The 21,262-nt window shown below is 46.6% G+C and overlaps 1 protein-coding gene across 5 annotated transcripts in view; it reads left to right on the forward strand.

Annotated features, from left to right (window-relative positions):
- The first annotated feature begins 15,782 nt into the window (after positions 1-15,782).
- The window catches only part of eva1c (eva-1 homolog C (C. elegans)), a 169,548-nt gene continuing 164,068 nt past the window's right edge, over positions 15,783-21,262 (forward strand). The window contains exons 1-2 of one of the 5 annotated variants that reach the window (XM_068041065.1): positions 15,783-15,851; positions 16,237-17,361. The gene's annotated coding sequence lies outside the window, so the exon portion shown is untranslated. The other 4 variants (XM_068041068.1, XM_068041069.1, XM_068041064.1 and 1 more) reach the window with 4 other exon arrangements.

A 21,262-nucleotide genomic window follows, 5' to 3' on the forward strand; every position in this document is an offset into this window, starting at 1 on the left:
AGACGCAAAGATCATCGCCAAAGGCGCAGCAATCTCTTCCCTCGCTTCCCGTAATATCCTTGCGTATATCCCGTCTGGCCCCGGGGACTTATTTGTCCTCATATCATTCAAAATTTCCAGCACATCCTCCCTCTTAACCTCAACCTGTTCGAGCATATCAGCCTGTTCCGCGCTGTCCTCCCAAACGTCTAGGTCCCTCTCACTAGTGAATACTGAAGCAAAGTATTCATTTAGGACCTCCCCTACCTCCTCCGACTCCAGGCACAAGTTCCCTCCACTATCCCTGATCCGCCCTACCTTCACTCTGGCCATCCTCTTGTTCCTCACATAAGTGTAGAACGCCTTGGGATTTTCCTTAATCCTACCCGCCAAGACTTTTTCATGTCCCCTTCTAGCTCTCCTAAGTCCATTCTTCAGTTCCTTCCTGGCTACCTTGTAACCCTCTAGAACCCTGTCTGATCCTTGCTTCCTCAACCTTAAGTAAGCTTCCTTCTTCCTCTTGACTAGCTGTTCCACATCTCTTGTCATCCAAGGTTCCTTCACCCTACCATCCCTTCCCTGCCTCATCGGGACAAACCTATCCAGCAGTCGCAGCAAGTGCTCCCTAAACAACCTCCACATTTCTGTCATGCATTTCCCTGAGAACATCTGTTCCCAATTTATGCTCCCCAGTTCCTGCCTAATAGCATTGTAATTCCCCCTCCCCCAATTAAATATTTTCCCATCCCGTCTGCTCCTGTCCCTCTCCATGACTATAGTAAAGGTCAGGGAGTTGTGATCTCTATCACCGAAATGCTCTCCCACCGAGAGATCTGCCACCTGGCTTGGTTCGTTGCCAAGCACCAAGTCCAACATAGTCTCCCCTCTAGTCGGCCTATCTACATATTGAGTTAGGAAACCTTCCTGGACACACCTGACAAAAACTGCTCCATCCAAACTATTTGCACTAAGGAGGTTCCAATCAATATTAGGGAAGTTGAAGTCACCCATGACAACAACCCTGTTGCTTCTGCACCTTTCCAAAATCTGCCTCCCAATCTGTTCCTCCATGTCTCTGTTGCTATTGGGGGGTCTATAGAAAACTCCCAACAAAGTGACTGCTCCTTTCCTGTTTCTGACTTCCACCCATAATGACTCAGTAGACAAACCCTCCTCGACGACTTCCCTTTCTGCAGCTGTGATACTATCCCTGATTAACAATGCCACTCCCCCACCTCTTTTACCTCCCTCCCTATTCCTTTTGAAACATCTAAACCCCGGAACATCCAACATCCATTCCTGCCCCTGTGATATCCACATCTCCGTAATGGCCACAACATCGTAGCTCCAAGTATTGATCCATGCTCTAAGTTCATCACCCTTATTCCTGACACTTCTTGCGTTAAAATAGACACACTTCAACCCATCATACTGGCTGCAACTTTGCCCTGTCAACTGTCTAACCTTCATCATAGACTTTCTGCACTCGGTATCTGCCTGTTCAACAGCTACCCCATCCACTGATCCGTGGCTCCGGTTCCCATCCCCCTGCCAAACTAGTTTAAACCCTCCCGAAGAGCTCTAGCAAACCTCCCGCCCAGGATATTGGTGCCCCTCCAGTTCAGATGCAACCCGTCCCTCTTGTACAGGTCCCACCTTCCCCAGAAGGTATCCCAATGATCCACATATCTGAATCCCTCCCTCCTACACCAGTTCTGTAGCCACGTGTTCAGCTGCACTCGCTCCCTGTTTCTAGCCTCACTAGCACGTGGCACCGGTCTCAATCCTGAGATTACTACTCTTCTCATCCTGCCTTTCAGCTTCCAACCTAAATCCCTATATTCACTTTTCAGGTCCTCATCCCTTTTCCTAGCTATGTCATTGGTACCGATATGTACCACGACCTCTGGCTGCTCCCCCTCCCCCTTAAGAATCCTGTGGACTCAATCCGAGACATCCCTGACCCTGGCACCCGGGAGGCAACATACCATCCAGGAGTCTCGTTCGCGACCACAGAATCTCCTGCCTGTTCCTCTAACCATTGAATCTCCTATCACTATCGCTCTCCTATTCTCCCCCCTTCCCTTCTGAGCCACTGAGCCAGGCTCAGTGCCAGAGACCTGGCCACTGTAGCTTTCCTCTGGTAGGTCATCCCCCCCCAACCGAATCCAAAGCGGTATACGTATTATTGAGGGGAACGGCCACAGGGGATCCCTGCACTGTGCGCCTATTCCCTTTCCCTCCCATGACCGTCACCCAGCTACCTTTATCCTGTAACTTAGGTGTCACTACTTCCTTATAACTGCTTGCTATCACCCCCTCAGCATCCTGAATGATCCGAAGTTCATCCAGCTCCAGCTCCAGTTCCCTAACGCGGTCTCCAAGGAGCTGGAGTTGGGTGCACTTTCTCACAGGTTCGTATCTGAAATGCACTGCCTGAGAGTGTAATGCATGCAGTTTAATTGAGGCATTCAAAAGGGAATTAGACTTATCTAAAAAGGAAGAATGTGCAGGGTCACGGGGCAAAGGTGGTGGAATGGCACTAGGTAAATTTCTCATTCAGAGAGCTGGTGCAGATACAATGGGCTGAATGGCCTTCTGCTGCTGTAATAATTCTGTGATTCTGTGGAGAATTGAATGACAAGCGACAGGAAGCTCAGGGTTGTGCTTGTAAACTGAATGGAGGTGTTCCGCAAAGCGGTCGCCCATCTGCGTTTAGTCTCCCCAAAGTAGAGGAGGCCACATGGTGAGCAGCGAATACAGTATACTAAATTGAAAGGAGTACCATTAAATTGCTGCTTCATCTTGAAGGAGTGTTTTGGGCCTTGGATGGTGAGAAGGGAGGAGGTAAAAGGGCAGGTGTTGCATCTCCTGCGCTTGCATGTAAGGTGCCGTACGAAAGGGGGAAGATGACTCAGGATGTCGCATAAGGAACAGTCCCTTTGGAAATTTTTTTTTATTTGTTCATGGGATGTGGGCATCGCTGACTAGCATTTGTTGTCCATCCCTAATTGTCCTTGAACTGAGTGACTTGCCTAGGCCATTTCAGAGGGCAAAGAGTCAACCACATTGCTGTGGGTCTGGAATCACATGTAGGCCAGACCAGGTAAGATTGGCAGATTTCCTTCCCTAAAGGACATTAGTGAACCAGATGGGTTTTTACAACAATTGACAATGGTTTCATGGTCACCATTAGACTAGCATTTATCCAGATTTATTAATTGAATTCAAATTTCACCATCTGCATGGCGGGATTTGAACCCATGTCCCCAGATCATTAGCCTGGAGCTCTGGGTTACTAGTCTAGTGACATTACCACTATGCCACCAACTCCCCACATGAATGCTGAAAGGGGAGGGAGGGGAAGATTGGGAAGATGTTTTTGGTGGTGCTATCATGCTGGAGGTAGCAAAAGTGGCAGAGAATGATCCATTGAATACAGAGGCTGGTGGGGTGGAAGGTGAGGATAAGGGGAACCCTATCATGGATCTGGGAGGGAGGGGAAGGGATGAGAGCAGAAGTGTGTGAAATAGTTTGGACACGGTTGAGGCCCCTGTCAACCATGTGGGGGTATCCTCAGTTGAAGAAAAAGGAAGACATATAAGAAGCACTAGTACGGAAGATCACATCGTCCGAACAGATGCAACGGAGACAGAGAAACTGGGAGAATGTAGTCGAGTCCTTGCAGGGTGGGGTGTGAGTAAGTGTAGTCCAGGTTGCTGTGGGGCTTATAGTGAATATTGGTTGAAAGCCTATCCTCAGAAATGGAGGCGGAGCAGTCAAGGAAGGGAAGGGAAGAGTCGAAGATAGACCATGTAAAGGTGAGCGAAGGGTGGAAATTAGAAACAAAGTCCAGTTCAGGGCGAGAGCAGGAAGCTGCACCGACACAGTCATCAATGTACCAGAAGAAGAGGTGAGCAGGGGACCTGAGTAGGACTGGAACAAGGATTGTTCCACATATCCCCTAAAAAGGCAGGCATAGCTAGAACCCATGCGAGTACCCATAGCAACACATTTTATTTGGAGGAAGTGAGTGGAGTTAAAGGAGAAATTGCTCAATGTGAGAACAAGTTCAGTCAGGTGGGGGAGGGTGGTGGATGATGGGGACTGGTTGGGCCTCTGTTCAAGGATGAAGCGGAGAGCTCTCAGACCGTCCTGGTCAGGAACGGAGGTTGTGATGGAAATCACACCTGCCAAAATGAAACATATTAATTTCATCATATGGAACATTATTTTTGAACTGTTACTGTACTTGAAATAACTTGTTTAAAAAGCCCACAGCAGTGGCTGACAACATGGCTGCACATTTGCATTCTAAAAGACAGTTGCACGAAGAAGACAATGGAAGTACTCCCTGATTCAATTAGCCAGATATATTGACCCATAGTGATGATCAAGGGACATTGAATTGAGAGTCATTGAGCCAGCATTCCACACCCCCCCCACCCCACCCCCACAACTGACAGTGTCTGGGAAGCTTGAAGGAATCCACAAATCTCGGAGGTGAGGCTGCTCTACACAAGGAGCTAGTCATATGACTAACCTGCTGGCCAACCTGGGTTTTTTTTAATTGTGCCTGACACAGAACAGTTTTGGAAGAGACAGCAAGTGGACTTCAACAAGAGAGCATCTATCTCTCTCTCTCTCTCTCTCTCTCTCTCACACACACACACAAAGTTCCAGGGACCCACAGAAGTAACTCAAGCCTCAAGACAGAAGACCGGTGAAACAAGTTTGAAAGTGTGCACTGAGCCCCAACGAGAACTGTAAGACTTAACATCAATCAAAGACTTCACATCAAAACCAGAACCAGTAACTAAATTCCATCTACTGCTTCAAACCTTCCCCTTTGATTTTTTCTCCTTTTCTGTCTCTATTTGTGTGTATATTTATCTTGTATGCATGCTAGCTTGATCATGTTGCATATTTTTAGTAATTTGGACTGAATTAAAGTTTTAAGATTAATAAACTTACACCTTTCTTGTTTAAATCTGAGAAAACCTGTCTGGATGATTTCTTTGCCATTACAATTACAGAGCAGTGAGCAAGGACTCACTGAGAGGGAAGCTAAAACACAGTGTTTTAAAAGTTAAACCCTGTTATGGGCAAACCAGAAAAAGGCTAAGAGGGGAGCCCTGGACCCATTTCTCACCCGGTCGTAACAAGGTATAGAGGAATTGAAAGTCCATGGTGAATTGGAGATGGTGAGAGTCAGGTAGCTGGAAACTGTTGAAGTGATGGAGGACATCAGTAGAGTCACGAATGTAGGTGGAAAGAAACTGGACAAGGAGAGTAAAAATAGAGTCGAGATAGGAAGAAATCAGTTCAGTGGGGCAGGAACATGCTGAAACAATGGGTCTACCAGGGCAGTCTTGTTTGTGGATTTTGAGATGAGGTCGAAGCGGGTTATACGGGGTTGGAGAACTATGAGGTTGGAGGCCGTGGAGAGAAGATCTCCAGAGGAGATGAGGTCAGTGAGTGCAAATGTTGCAAATCTAAAATAAAAACAGGAAATCCTGGAAATACACAGGAAGTCAGAAAGCACCTGTAAAGAGAAAAAACGCTTGTTGCAGTGGTGTGGTTGTTTATCCTTAATCAAAACTAATGATGGTTTGGACATTGCACTTTATTCACCTTGGTCCTGTCATTACATTTTATCATTATACTTGTGCTCTCATACTTAGTAAGGGTAAAAAATTGAGATGGTGGCATTAGTGCATTGTGAAATTGAGGAATGACTGTTTATGTAGGTCTCTTTCCACTTGAACTTTTGGGTTGGCACTAATTTCCATATTCTTGATGAGCTCTCACTGGCCACGTGGGCTTGGTCTGGGGACTTGCATACCTCTGGTTGTAATCTGAATTAAAGTAGCTGCTGCAGCTAACAGCACAGTAGAATTAGCAGTCTGAATCTGGTTAGTTTACAAGTTCAAGTGACTTAAGAGTGGCAGTACACACAAACTATGAGACAATTGCATGATTCACTGATGCTGCAATAGAAATGGTGATAGAGAAGATGGCCTATTTGGGTCTCCAAGGCACGTTCAAGAGCGGAGAACAATCCCTGGGAGGAGGATACTGTCAAAATGACTACAGTGAATTGTTTAAAAGATTGCTGTCAGGATGTGGGCAACACAGGCAAAGCTGCATTATTGCCCATCCTCATTACAACAACAACTTGCATTTATATAACATCATTAGAGCAGAAAAAATGTCAAGGCGCTTCAAAGAGGCATAATTAGAAATAAATAGATACTAAGTCAAAGGAGGAGATATTAGGGTAATTAAAAGCTTGGTCAAAGAGGTGGGTTTTAAGGAGGAAAGACAGATGGAGAAGTGAAGGTACGTAGGCAGAGAATTCCAGAGAGCGGGCAGCTAAATGGGAGTGCGAAGGGAGAGAAGGTAAGTCAGAGGAACTAAAAGTTTGGAAGGGGAGGGTTGCAGAGGTCACGGGGTTATAGAGTTAGGGAAGGAAAGAACTTGCACTTAAGTAGTGACCTTAGGATGTCAGACAGAGAGATAGATAGATAGAAGCAAAATACTGCGGATGCTGGAAATCTGAAACAAAAACAAGAAATGCTGGAATCACTCAGCAGGTCTGGCAGCATCTGTGGAAAGAGAAGCAGAGTTAACGTTTCGGGTCAGTGACCCTTCTTCGGATAGATAGATAGATGTTAGTTAAAAATGTCCACATTTTTAAAACTCCGATAAAGCTAGCTTCCTTTGTACTGACTTTTAATCATTTAGAATGAATTTAAATCCTTTCAAAGGAGTGTCTAAAATAATTATGTGCTGTGACTGTAGTAAAGCTAAACCAGAATAGAGACATGGGTTTATTAAAATATTCTCCAGTATGCCTCTTTGGAGTTAAAACTATTCAAGCAAACCCATATGAAAATGAGGTTGAAAAAAATTGCAGCACACAGTTGTGAAGTTAAATAAAAATTGTTAACTTTCATGTATCAGGGACTAATTATGAGAAACTTTCCCTTATTCTAGGACCTTACCAAGTTCACGGTTATGAAAAATGTATAATGGACTGTGAAATCTCGGATCCTCCGTGAAATCGGCCATTTTGCAAACTTTGTGCGTTTTATTCATTGACACAAAGCTCACCTCTCTGATTGCTGGGCCTGTTGCGAACATAACACATTTTAGTGATTAACACAAGGCTCAACTGGCTGATTGGCAGATGATGGAGGGCTTCCGGTGCAGTTTTGAGAGAAGCAGTCTCAAGTATTAGCAGATAAGTGAGAATGCCAGAATGAGCAAATCAAAAACAACCACAACCATTACTGTAGCACATCGAGTGAAAGAATTTGGAAGCCAAATTCTGCATGTCAATGGTGGAATACTGTTTTGTACAAGCTGCAACGTTTCGCTGCATCACACACGGCAGGCAACGGTTCAGTGCCACTTAGAATCCAAAAAGCCATCGCAGCAGAGACTATCCAACACCGCACCGCTGGAAAACAAATGCACAAAAAAACAAGCAACCGTTTAATCTCTTTTTAAGAAGTCGACAGAGAGCTCAGAAAGTCATTAGTAGGTTACAATAGAACTTATGGATGCTTTTGCAAGCGCCACCATATCATTGGAAAAACTCAATCACCCAAAGCTGTCAAGAAAACATGCTATGCCAAATGAGGATTTTTAATTCATCAGTTGGAAACCTACATTAAACTTGAAAAAGGGAAGCTGGGATCCTACAGTTACCTTTTAAAAAGCTGGCAGCCAAGATAGCCACCACAGTTTGCATTGAAATGCCTCACATCCCAGGATATAGAATTGGAGACACACATTTAACAAGAATCCCATCCAAGACAATGGTTTGACTAACTGAGTAGATTATCCTACATCACCCTTGCTAGTGGGATATTCAAAGCCATCCTGAAGCATTCATGAGTGGAGACCTACCCCCAGGAGGTAAAACACTGACCATACAACCTGAAATAGATTTGGGCTTTAGACTTTGGAACTCATTAAAAACAAAGTGGACTGAGAGACCCACGTGACTGTCTCCCCAGGCTGTGTAAAACTGGGAGTTCTGTTACACAGCAGACAAGCTGTGAGCGCTGACCAGGCCAGATCCCAGTGCGGCTGTCTCTGTCTCTCTCTCTCACTTGCTGTTTCTTCAGAGATACTGCAAGTTCTTTGAAACCTGTCTACGACTGTGGAACATCCAAGTCTACAGGCAGAGACCCTGGGGAAGAAAGCCACCTTAACTCTGTCTCCAAGAAGAACCTGAATCAGGTGGGGCCAGCTGCAAAATACTGTTACCAGCCAGAGACTTCAGAACCGCAACTACAGCCGGAAGACAACTGACTTACCAGACACCACAGATTCTAATCCAACCCCAAGACTATATCTAATATATCTGTAATCTATTTGTGTGTGTGATTCTCGTGTGTGTGTGTGTGTATGTGTGTGCGTGAGTGAAGGTGTAGCATAATTTTACTGTTTTATTTAGATGGAGTTTAGTTTTTTAAGTATAATAAACTCACCTCTTTCTTTAAACTCAAGAAAACCTGTCCGATTGGTTCCTTTATGATCGCAACAAAGATAAAAGGTAAACACTCACTGAAGTGGTAAGCACATCCACTGTTTTAAAAGGAATAAACCCTGTTGTGGTCAGACAAGAAGGACAAGAGGAGAGCCTTGTGACTCCTCCTCACCTGATTGTAACAGAAATTTGGGGACTCATCCAGGATCGTGACCCAAAGACAAATCAGAAATTGGAAGTGGGAAATCAAAGTGATCCCTAGTAAAAAAATGTAAAACTTCACTATAGGGTTTCTTATGGTTTTCAGTGCTAGAGTACTAACATGTCCACATTCAAAGCCAGTACCTTCCTAAACCAAAGTAAAGTAACTTGGGACAGGTTTAATGCCCTATCTATTGAAGAGTTGAGGAATGTAGCTGGGCAGTTAGGGATTACTGTCCGACCAAAAGCTGAGAAACCCGAAATCCTAAAACTTGTGGCCAACCATTTTTCACTTGAACCTGAAGATTCAGAAACAGGTTTGTAGTCAGAAACAGACAGGGTAATGTTAGCTGAGATACAACTAGAACAGAGGAGATGAGAATTAGAATTCCAGAAGAAGACAGAGCAGAGAGACTGTCAGGAAAGGGAAAAATAAAGAGCTTTCCAGAAGGTGAAGGAGGAAAGGGAATTAAGACAATTCAAATTAATGAGGGGAAGACCCAATACGCCGAGTGAAGACAGGGCTAGTGAGGGAGCTTCCCCTATTTCAGGGCCGAGTGTTGAGCTCTTAAAGTTCTCCCAGTTGATACCAAAGTTCAATGAGGGGGATGTGGAAGCATTTTTCATCTATTTTGAAAAGCTTGCAAAACAGCTGAAGTGGCTGGCAGAAAGCTGGACACTGTTACTGCAAAGCAAACTAACAGGAAAAGCCCATGAGGTTTATTCACTGTTGCCTGACAAGAGTTCATTAGACTATGAGATGACTCATATCCTGGGTGCATATGAGCTAGTACTGGAGGCAAAAATTCCAAACCCTCCCACAGCAACCTGAACAAACTTACCTTGAGTTTGAAAGATTTAAGCAGCTTGCTTTTGACAAGTTGATATGGGCACTCAAGATACATCCCACATTTGAAAACCTCAGAGATGTGATCCTGCCCGAGGAGTTCAAAAACTCACTCCCCCTTTCCATTAAAACCCACATAGAGGAACAAAAGGTTCCAAGAGCCAGGCAGGTTGCAATCCTAGCTGATGAATTTACTCTTGTCCACAAGCCCTTACACCAAGAGAAAGCCTTTCCTCATCACCCCCACAAACCTGAAAAGGATAAAAGGTGGGAAGGTGATAGGAGCCTGAACAGTCATTGGCGAGAAGGGAAAGCTGGATGCACAGAGGCCCTCTTCAGGCCAAAAAGGACAGTGCTGAGAGCAGGAGTGATTCCCAAAAACCTGTGTGTTTCCCTTGTAACAAGGCAGGTCACGTTAGAGCTGATTGCTGGAAGTTACGGGGAAAAGCTGTAGTATTAATCAGGGCACACCAGACCAGTGCAGGAAAAGGGGCCCTAAAGGAAAGCACAGCGGAGCAGGCTGTGGCTTTCACTGTGGCAGTAAGACCCAGTAAACCTGCCACTGTGAATGCGGGAAAACTTAACAAAATCCCTGAAAGTTACCAGGATTTTGTGTCCCAAGGAAAAGTGGCCCCTCAAGTGAGGCAAGCAAACCCATAGTCATACTTAGGGATACAGGGGGCACCCAATTGCTTTTGCTGGGAAAAGGCATGACCTTTCCCCCAGAGAGTGCATTGACTGCTCAGATGCTAGTGAATAGTATCGGAGAGCGGTATATGCCCATACTTTTATATCGGGTGCATCTGGAGTACTATCTTGTTTCAGGACCGGTAACCGTGGGGATTGTTCCTAATTTGTCTGTGGACGGGATTGACCTGCTCCTGAGTAATGATCGGAGGGGGAAAAAGTGGTAGCTTCCCCAGTAGTTTTAGAGAGACCAAAGGAGGTCAGGCAGACAGAGCAGTTGCAGGAGAAGGTCCCTGGCATTTTTCCTGACTGCGTGATGACTCGGTCCATGGCCAAACAAGCTCCATCAGAGGAGGCTGAACTGGCACTGCAGACAGATGACCCTACCGTCTGGTTATCTGAAACCTTCTTTGGGAAGTTAGAGGACACGAAGAATGTGTTAAACAGGTCTTCCTTGGTTGAGGCTCAGCAAGCCAACCCAGTATTAAAGAATTTTTCTTTTAAAAAAAGCAAAATACTGCAGATGCTGGAAATCTGAAACAAAACAAAAAGTACTGGAAATACTCAGCAAGTCTGGCAGCATCTGTGGAGAGAGAAGCGAAGTTAACGTTTCAGGTCTGTGACCTTTCATCAGAACTGCTCAAGGTTAGAAAATAATTAGGTTTTAAGCAAGTGAAGGGGACGGGAGTGGGGGAGAGAACAAAGGGGAAGGTGTTTGATAGGGCAGACGGAGATTAACTAGACAGTCACTGAGGAAGGAATATTAAAGAAGTTAGCACAGACTGCCCAAACCGAAGCCGAAGCAGAGGGGGTCCCAGAGTGCTCCTACTTAAAGAATGAGATGCTGATGAGAAAGCATAGACCTCCTCACAGACGTGCAGATGAAGAGTGGACAGTGGTTCACCAGATAGTGGTGCCACCGAGGTACCATAAGGAAACGCTAAGAATAGCCAACAAACCTCCAATGGCTGTCGGTATACAAAAAACCTAAGCCCGCATAAGACAGCATTTTGACAGGCCAAAACACCACAAAGATGTGATGGACACACACTGCCAAGTGTCAGGTTGTGGGGAAGCCCCAACCTGCAATGAGATCTGCATCCCTAATTCCCATACCTGCTTTTGGAGAACCCTTCAGCAGAGTGCTAGTGGATTGTGTGGGACCCCTGCCAAAAACAAAAGAATCTTCTCACCATTATGGATGTGGCTACTCAATTCCCAGAGGCCATTCCCCGAAGAACTGTCTCTGCCAAGGTAGTGGTGGAGCGGCTAACCCAATTCTTTACCAAATATAGGCTACCTGCAGAGATCCAGTCAGACTACATCTTCATGTTCTGGGAGGGGCTCACAAGACTCTGTGCTGTGTCTCAGGAGCACCTAAAAACCTCCCAGACAGCTATGAAAAGGCAGACAGATAAACATGACAAGGCCAGAATATTTCGGCCTGGAGACTATGTATTGGTACTACTCCCAATTCAGGGTTATTCTCTGACAGCCTGGTTCAGTGGCTCATGCCAAATATCAAAAAGGATTAGTCAGGTAAATTATTTACTTGACACCCCAGACCGAAGGAAAAAACAAAGACTGTGCCACATCAACATGTTAAAACAGTTTCACAGCTGGGAAGGGGACAACCAAGCCCGGGTCTGTCAGACAGTTAGGGAAGAGGAGGACAAAAGGGGCGGTGAGGATGAGTTGGAGGAGGACCTGTAGGGTTCCTAAATCAAACTTCCTACTGTCTGGTTAGCCAACTGAGAAAATGTTAGAAAAATTAGACCCTACACTCTCCTATTTAAATGCAGAACAAAGAGATGCCCTAAAAAGGCTGCAAACAGCATTTACAGAAATCTGAAGGGTCAAGGAAAGTTTCCAAAAGGGCAAGCCAAAAGTGAGGGAGATGCCTCACTAGTTGAAGTGCCGCAGGGGAGTGCAGTGAAAGCTGGACAGACACCTGCGAGCAGTAATGTCCCAGAGTACATAAGGCAGATTAGAAAGAAGACCTTCTTCAAAGTAAAGGGAAAAGGGAAGGAAAAATGACCTAAAGTAAACAGCACTTGTGTAACTCACCAGAAAACTAAAAGTGAGGTCAGTATGGATCTACCCACTGAAGAACCCAATGATCAGATCCCAAATCCAAAGCTAATCAAACCGAACAATTTAGATTCAGAACTCAGCAAGAACAAAGGCCCGGAGGAAATCTCACAGGGATCAAAACACAATTTATCACCCACTATCGCTATAGAGATAAAAATTATAAATGTGCCGGAAGCTGAATGGTTCAAGTTTGTACAGACACAAAACCTTGCCCTCAGCAGTAACAGAAATTTGCATACTATAAGCTTCACCAACAACCACATGTTTATTGAGCTGAACATAACCCAGAGTTATGCTAGAGATTGACTGATGCTAGAGAAACTCTAACCCCATATGACAACAGGTAACCCAAAAGAAATGCAATTTCTTAATGGTACCTCATCCAAAGGAAGGATGATGTCAAAACTCCAAAAAAAAACCAGAGCTGAGCTATGGCAGTGTGAGTTTGAGAAGTGAGTGTTTGAGAATGAATGTGTGTGTTCTTTTTTACCAGCAACCTTGTAATAAAATGTTCCTATTGTCACATTTCATTCCATGTGGTGCAGAGGTGTCAAGAAAACATGCTATGCCAAAAGAGGATTTTTAATTCATCGGTTGGAAACCTACATTAAACTTTGAAAAGGGAAGCTGGGATCCTATAGTTAACTTTTAAAAAGCTGGCAGCCAAGATAGCCACCACAGTTTGCATTGAAATGCCTCACATTCCAGGATATAGAATTGGAGACACATTCTTAACAAGAATCCCATCCAAGGCAATGGTTTGACTAACTGAGTAGATTATCCTATATCACCCTTGCTAGTGGGACATTCAAAGCCATCCTGAAGCATTCATGCATGCAGACATACCCCCGGGGGGAAATACTGAAAAAGATTTGGGTTTTAGACTTTGGTCCTCATGAAAAACAAAGTGGACCGAGAGACCCATGTGACAGTCTCCCCAGGCTGTGTAAAACTGGGAGTGTTGTTACACACAGGAGACAAACTGTGAGTGCTAACCAGGCTGGACCCCAGTGGGGCTGTATGTCTCTCTCTCTCTTTCACTTTCTCTTTCTCCAGAGATACTGCAAGTTCTTTGAAACCTGTCTACGGCTGTGCAACCCCAAGTCTACCATTGCTACAGACAGAGACCCTGGGAAAGAAAGCCGCCTACATCACTGCCTCCAAGAAGGACCTGAACCAGGTGGGGCCAGCTGCAAAATACTGCTACCAACCAGAGACTTCAGAATTGCAACTACAGCCGGAAGACAACTGACTTACCAGACACTACAGACTGTATATTATTTTTTTCTTGTTCTGTACTCTAATCCAACCCCAAGACTATATCTAATATATCTGTAATCTATTTGTGTGTATGTAATGCTCATATGTGTGTGTGAGTGAAAGTGTAGCATAATGTTTTTATTTTATTGAGATCGGGTTTAGTTTTTTAAGTATAATAAACTCACCTCTTTCTTGTTTAATCTCAAGAAAACCTATCAGATTGGTTCTTTTATAATCACAACAAAGATAAAAGGTAAACACACTGAAGTTGTAAGCACATCCACTGTTTTAAAAGGAATAAACCCTGTTGCAGTCAGACAAGGAGAAGGACAAGACGGGAGCCTTGTGAACCTTCCTCACCTGATCATAACAATATTTATTCAATGTAATGTGCAAAATGGTGGTTGCTTGCCAAGTACACATAAACTATGACAGGACTACCCACTGAAGGTTTTTGCCACACATTGTGAGGAAATGAAGTCTCAGATTACGCATGTGAGTTGTCTGCCAATTCCAATCAACTTTGTGGACGCGGAGAGAGCTGTGTCTGAACACAGACAGATGTTCACAGTGCAGAGACAGGGAATGAAGAAATAGACAGCTGCAGGTTGCTCCGTGCTCTCATTCAACCACGGACTTCAGTGAGTTTATAGTCAGCATTTTACAATAGTTTTTGAGTATACAAGAAAATGCCATTTGAAATCAGAAACCTCCCTTGTCTCTTTTTTGTTTTAAATAGATCATTAACATGGCTTGTTGCCACACTGTGAAATTTATGATTTCAAAATGTGAAATTGTGAAATTCACGATTCTTAAAAATGCCTTGAAGGTAAAATTTGTAAAATTTGCTTGTGCTCTAAAGATAATATACTTATAGTTCATGATAGTTGGACCGTATCTCCAACGCAGAAGTCCTTGAGGTGGCCAACATCCCCAGCATATACACCCTACTGAGCCAACGGTGCTTGAGATGGCTTGGCCATGTGAGCCACATGAAAGATGGCAGGATCCCCAAGGACACATTGTATAGCGAGCTCGTCACTGGTATCAGTCCATGTCTCCGCTTTAAAGACGTCTGCAAACGCGACATGAAGTCCTGTGACATTGATCACAAGTCGTGGGAGTCAGTTGCCAGTGATCGCCAGATCTGGCGGACAGCCATAAAGGCGGGGCTAAAGAGTGGCGAGTCGAAGAGACTTAGCAGTTGACAGGAAAAAAGACAGAAGTGCAAGGAGAGAGCCAACTGTGTAACAGCCCCGACAACCAATTTTAGCTGCAGAACCTGTGGAAGAGTCTGTCACTCTAGAATTGGCCTTTATAGTCACTCTAGAATTGGTCTTTATAGCCACTCCAGGCGCTGCTTCACAATCCACCTCCAGGCACTTACCCAATGTCTCTCCAGACAAGGAGGCCAAAGAAAGTTCATGATAGGATAGATGGTACAGGCTCTGTGAAAGAATTGGAGCCCATAGATTGCATTATCATTTTTACTCCACACTTTATGTTCTTGACTGTAATGTTTGACATAATGAATACACTCCATTAGCGTGGAAATTGTACTGCCCTACACTAAGTTGATGTAATCGAAACTAATTTTACTGAAACTTCAGGAAATAGGAACATAGTAAATTGGATTCCTAACGATGGCGCATAGTTAATTTGGATATCAACAAGAAAATAAAATAAAGAATGCCATTTAGGGATAGCAAAAAATGCAGAACAGAAGGGAGCGAGCGATGCTCAGAAGAAATGTGATGCTGTGTGGTCAATTCCGATTCAAGTACCACAAGAGGGAGCGCGTTGCACTGCATTGCGATTTTTGAAAAAAATATATACAGTAGCACAGCAACAGCATCTATACTCAAATACTTGAAAATACGTTGCACCAGTTAACATTTAAAAGGTGCGAGCTGTAATGTCCGCGTTGTGCACAACTTTGAGATTTTAATTTGCAGTGTAAATTAGATCAATCAGAAGTGTGGTGGAAAACCCGTTTTTGAAGGCACTTATACATATGACAGGCTAAGTTGTATTGAAATAAATATTAAATCATGCTTATGTTGTTACATCCAGTGACTAAGGTCCCATGAAGCCGGCTATTCTGCACTTAAAAACAACTGAGCTAAGAATGCTTAAGTTTCTGGCAAAACAACAATAGACGTCACAGGTGCGGAGCTTTGCTTGTTGATGCAGTGAATTATTCAAAGTAGGGACTGCCCTTGCCCGTTGCCACCTTTCTCGCTTGGCAGCGTGTTTTTTTGCTGCGCACTATATTTTCAGGTATCTATCAGTCCTATGGCTTTCTACAGCGAACCGTAACAAGATTATACTTGTAATATATATATAATACGTACTCTTTCAAACTAAACGCCGAGATTATGTTCATGGCCGTGGTCCACAGGCTGGTCAGAAAAGTTGCAGCCTCCATTAATTTAGGGTTAGGAGGGAGAACTGGGTTATAACTCGTTCCGCCCACAACGTGTGACGCCTTCGTGTTGTCAATTCAGCAACCAAAGCACTCGCAGTTGGATTTTTACCCAAAGATTATAAAGTTATTCAAACGTTTATTTTTTTTAAGACAGGTATTGATGACCAGAATGCGGAAACTATATGGAATAGGAAAGAAATTGCTGTCGTCATTTGTTTTTTTTTTCTTATTTCGCAGTAGTGTGGCTCCTACCGATTATTGAATGCTTCTGGGTTTGAGTTGGATAGTGTGCTACCGGGAACCGGGATCGACAAGATTTACCAACACACCTCGAGAGGGAGAAACTGGGAGAGGAAGGATTCAGAAAACAAACCAGGGAGGAAAACGACAGGAACTGAGCTGCAAGAGACGGGACAGAAGGTGAGCAGTTTCAGAGCGCAGTGAAAGTGACAAGCGTCTGGAGTTCACCAACTTGGGAAAACAGAGATCCTGCAGAAACTGGATGTGGGGCGGGGGGGCGGAATAGATGATGGGAAAACCAGTGCTGCTGGAAAATATTCCTCAAATTGGGAATGAAGATGGCACCACTCGTCCGCTACAAGGATCTGAAGGTTTTTGAAGGGAAGATGATATAACTGAAGGGTACTCTAAATCCAGGAGCGTTTAAGGCTGCATCACTCAACAAGTAGGGACTAAACTATGTTAAAAGGTTGCCAGAACTAAATCCTATAACAGCAAGCATCTGTTCGCAGAAGGGAATACCTGAATTGCCCAACGTGAAACAGTTTAAAAAAAAATCAGACATAAAGCATTTGTTCGTAAACAGGAATAACAGTCTGAAGGGGTCTGGATACTCTAGATAAATAGAGAGGCAATGCTACCTCCCCACTTTCGGTAAGAGACCGCCAGCGCTATCCGGGCGTGGGGAACATCTACTGTAACTGACAATTTACAAATCAATGCAAACTCCAATTCAACTGGGATTTTAAACCAATCTGGGGTGACACTGCTAAGAGGCATAGGCAAGTGAACTGGAAACAACGGCTACTGTAGGCAAATAGAGCAACACTGCAAAGGAAAAAAAGTTGGAGACCGGATTTTTGGACGTGTCTTGGCAATGGAACGTGGTAGCACGTGGGGAAAGAAACTGCTTCTATTATAACTTGAGATATAAAACATTTGACAGATGCGTTCAGGAATGAGCTGTACCTGCAGTTAAAACCTGCAATTTGAGAGTAAAGACCCATCCAGAACTCAAACCTCAAAAGTGAAGCGTAAAACTGGCGGTAATTTAATACAGAAACCAGCAGCGGTGGCCGCAGCCTGAACTGGGTGCGCCTGTCCTTGTGAATCACAATTCAGGTACCAGGTTCTATACTGTCCTCATGTCCTCAGGTACCGGGTTCTATACTGTCCTCGTGCCCCTCGGGTACCGGGTTCTATACTGTCCTCGTGCCCCTCGGGTACCGGGTTCTATACTGTCCTCGTGCCCCTCGGGTACCGGGTTCTATACTGTCCTCGTGCCCCTCGGGTACTGGGTTCTATACTGTCCTCGTGCCCCTCGAGTCCCAGGTTCTATACTGTCCTCGTGCCCCTCGGGTACTTGGTTCTATCCTGTCCACATGTCCTCGGGTACCAGGTTCTATACTGTCCTCGTGCCCCTCGAGTACCAGGTTCTATACTGTTCTCAGCCCTCGGGTACCGGGTTCTATACTGTCCTCATGCCCTCAGCTACTGGGTTCTATACTGTCCTCATGTCCTCAGCTACCGGGTTCTATACTGTCCTCATGCCCTCAGCTACCGGGTTCTATACTGTCCTCATGCTCTCAAGTACCGGGTTCTATACTGTCCTCATGCTCTCAGGTACCAGGTTCTATACTGTTTCGTGCCCTCAGGTACCAGGTGCTATACTGTCCTTGTTCCCCTCAGGTACCGGGTTCTATACTGTCCTCATGCCCTCGGGTACGGGTTCTATACTGTCCTTATGCCCTCAGGTACCGGGGTCTATATTGTTCTCATGCCCTCAGGTACCAGGTTCTATACTGTCCTCATGCCCTCGGGTACCGGGTTCTATACTGTCCTCATGCCCTCAGGTACCGGGTTCTATACTGTCCTCATGCCCTCACGTATCGGGTTCTATACTGTTCTCATGCCCTCAGGTGCCGGGTTCTATACTGTCCTCGTGCCCCTCAGGTACCGGATTCTATATCCTCGTGCACCTCAGGTACCGGTTCTATACTGTCCTTGTTCCCCTCGGGTACCGGGTTCTATACTGTCCTCATGCCCTCGGGTACTGGGTTCTATACTGTCCTCATGCCCTTGGGTACGGATTCTATACTGTCCTCATGCCCTCACGTACCGGGTTCTATACTGTCCTCATGCCCTCAGGTATCGGGTTCTATACTGTCCTCATGCCCTCACGTACTGGGTTCTATACTGTTCTCGTGCCCTCAGGTACCGGGTTCTATATCCTCATGCCCCTCGGGTACTGGGTTCTATACTGTTCTCATGCCCTCAGGTACCGGGTTCTATACTGTCCTCGTGCCCCTCAGGTACTGGATTCTATATCCTCATGCCCCTCGGGTACTGGGTTCTGTACTGTCCTCGTGCCCCTCAGGTACTGGATTGTATATCCTCATGCCCCTCAGGTACCGGGTTCTATACTGTCCTCGTGCCCCTGAGGTACCGGGTTCTATACTGTCCTCGTGCCCCTGAGGTACCGGGTTCTATACTGTCCTCGTGCCGCTCGGGTATCGGGTTCTATACTGTCCTTGTGCCCCTCGGGTGCCGGGTTCTATATCCTCGTGCCCCTCAGGTACCGGGTTCTATCTTGTCCTCGTGCCCCTCAGATACCGGGTTCTATATCCTCGTGCCCCTCAGTTACCGGGTTCTCTACTGTCCTCGTGCTCGGGTACCGGGTTCTATCCTGTCCTCGTGCCCCTCAGGTACCGGGTTCTATCCTGTCCTCGTGCCCCTCAGGTACCGGGTTCTATAGTGTCCTCGTGCCCCTGAGGTACCGGGTTCTCTACTGTCCTCGTGCTCGGGTACCGGGTTCTATCCTGTCCTCGTGCCCCTCAGGTACCGGTTCTATACTGTCCTTGTTCCCCTCGGGTACCGGGTTCTATACTGTCCTCATGCCCTCGGGTACTGGGTTCTATACTGTCCTCATGCCCTCACGTACCGGGTTCTATACTGTCCTCATGCCCTCAGGTATCGGGTTCTATACTGTCCTCATGCCCTCACGTACTGGGTTCTATACTGTTCTCATGCCCTCAGGTACCGGGTTCTATATCCTCGTGCCCCTCAGGTACCAGGTTCTATACTGTTCTCGTGGCCTCAGGTACCGGGTTCTATATCCTCATGCCCCTCGGGTACTGGGTTCTATACTGTTCTCATGCCCTCAGGTACCGGGTTCTATACTGTCCTCGTGCCCCTCAGGTACTGGATTCTATATCCTCATGCCCCTCGGGTACTGGGTTCTGTACTGTCCTCGTGCCCCTCAGGTACCGGGTTCTATACTGTCCTCGTGCCCCTGAGGTACCGGGTTCTATACTGTCCTCGTGCCGCTCGGGTATCGGGTTCTATACTGTCCTTGTGCCCCTCGGGTGCCGGGTTCTATATCCTCGTGCCCCTCAGGTACCGGGTTCTATACTGTCCTCGTGCCCCTCAGGTGCCGGGTTCTATATCCTCGCGCCCCTCAGGTACCGGGTTCTATCTTGTCCTCGTGCCCCTCAGATACCGGGTTCTATATCCTCGTGCCCCTCAGTTACCGGGTTCTCTACTGTCCTCGTGCTCGGGTACCGGGTTCTATCCTGTCCTCGTGCCCCTCAGGTACCGGGTTCTATCCTGTCCTCGTGCCCCTCAGGTACCGGGTTCTATCCTGTCCTCGTGCCCCTCAGGTACCGGGTTCTATCCTGTCCTCGTTCCCCTCAGGTACCGGGTTCTATACTGTCCTCGTGCCCCTGAGGTACCGGGTTCTATACTGTCCTCGTGCCGCTCGGGTATCGGGTTCTATACTGTCCTTGTGCCCCTCGGGTGCCGGGTTCTATATCCTCGTGCCCCTCAGGTACCGGGTTCTATACTGTCCTCGTGCCCCTCAGGTGCCGGGTTCTATATCCTCGCGCCCCTCAGGTACCGGGTTCTATCTTGTCCTCGTGCCCCTCAGATACCGCGTTCTATATCCTCGTGCCCCTCAGTTACCGGGTTCTCTACTGTCCTCGTGCTCGGGTACCGGGTTCTATCCTGTCCTCGTGCCCCTCAGGTACCGGGTTCTATCCTGTCCTCGTGCCCCTCAGGTACCGGGTTCTATCCTGTCCTCGTGCCCCTCAGGTACCGGGTTCTATCCTGTCCTCGTGCCCCTCAGGTACCGGGTTCTATACTGTCCTCGTGCCCCTGAGGTACCGGGTTCTCTACTGTCCTCGTGCTCGGGTACCGGGATCTATCCTGTCCTCGTGCCCCTCAGGTACCGGTTCTATACTGTCCTTGTTCCCCTCGGGTACCGGGTTCTATCCTGTCCTCGTGCCCCTCAGGTACCGGGTTCTATCCTGTCCTCGTGCCCCTCAGGTACCGGGTTCTATCCTGTCCTCGTGCCCCTCAGGTACCGGGTTCTATACTGTCCTCGTGCCACTCGGGTATCGGGTTCTGTACTGTCCTCGTGCCCCTCAGGTACCAGGTTCTATACTGTCCTCGTGCCCCTCAGGTACTGGGTTCTATCCTGTCCTCGTGCCCCTCAGGTACCGGGTTCTATCCTGTCCTCGTGCCCCTCAGGTACCGGGTTCTATCCTGTCCTCGTGCCCCTCAGGTACCGGGTTCTATACTGTCCTCGTGCCACTCGGGTATCGGGTTCTGTACTGTCCTCGTGCCCCTCAGGTACCAGGTTCTATACTGTCCTCGTGCCCCTCAGGTACTGGGTTCTATACTGTTCCCGTGCCCTCAGGTACCAGATGCTATACTGTCCTCATGCTCTCGGGTACCGGGTTCTATCCTGTCCTCGTGCTCTCGGGTACCGGGTTCTATCCTGTCCTCGTGCTCTCGGGTACCGGGTTCTATCCTGTCCTCGTGCTCTCGGGTACCGGGTTCTATACTGTTCCCATGCCGTCAGGTGTGTGCGTGTATTTGCCTGTGTTTGGGGTGCGGGGGGTGGGATTTTATTCTGTCCCACGCGTCCTGAGGTGCATGCGTTTTAATTTGTCCGCCAGCCCATAGTGTGTATTATTTTTGGGGGACGCTTAGTGACAATCGCTCTTTCCCGGCTTGACCCTCT

This window comes from Heterodontus francisci, chromosome 10 (assembly GCF_036365525.1).
Source record: "Heterodontus francisci isolate sHetFra1 chromosome 10, sHetFra1.hap1, whole genome shotgun sequence".
NCBI lineage: Eukaryota > Metazoa > Chordata > Chondrichthyes > Heterodontiformes > Heterodontidae > Heterodontus > Heterodontus francisci.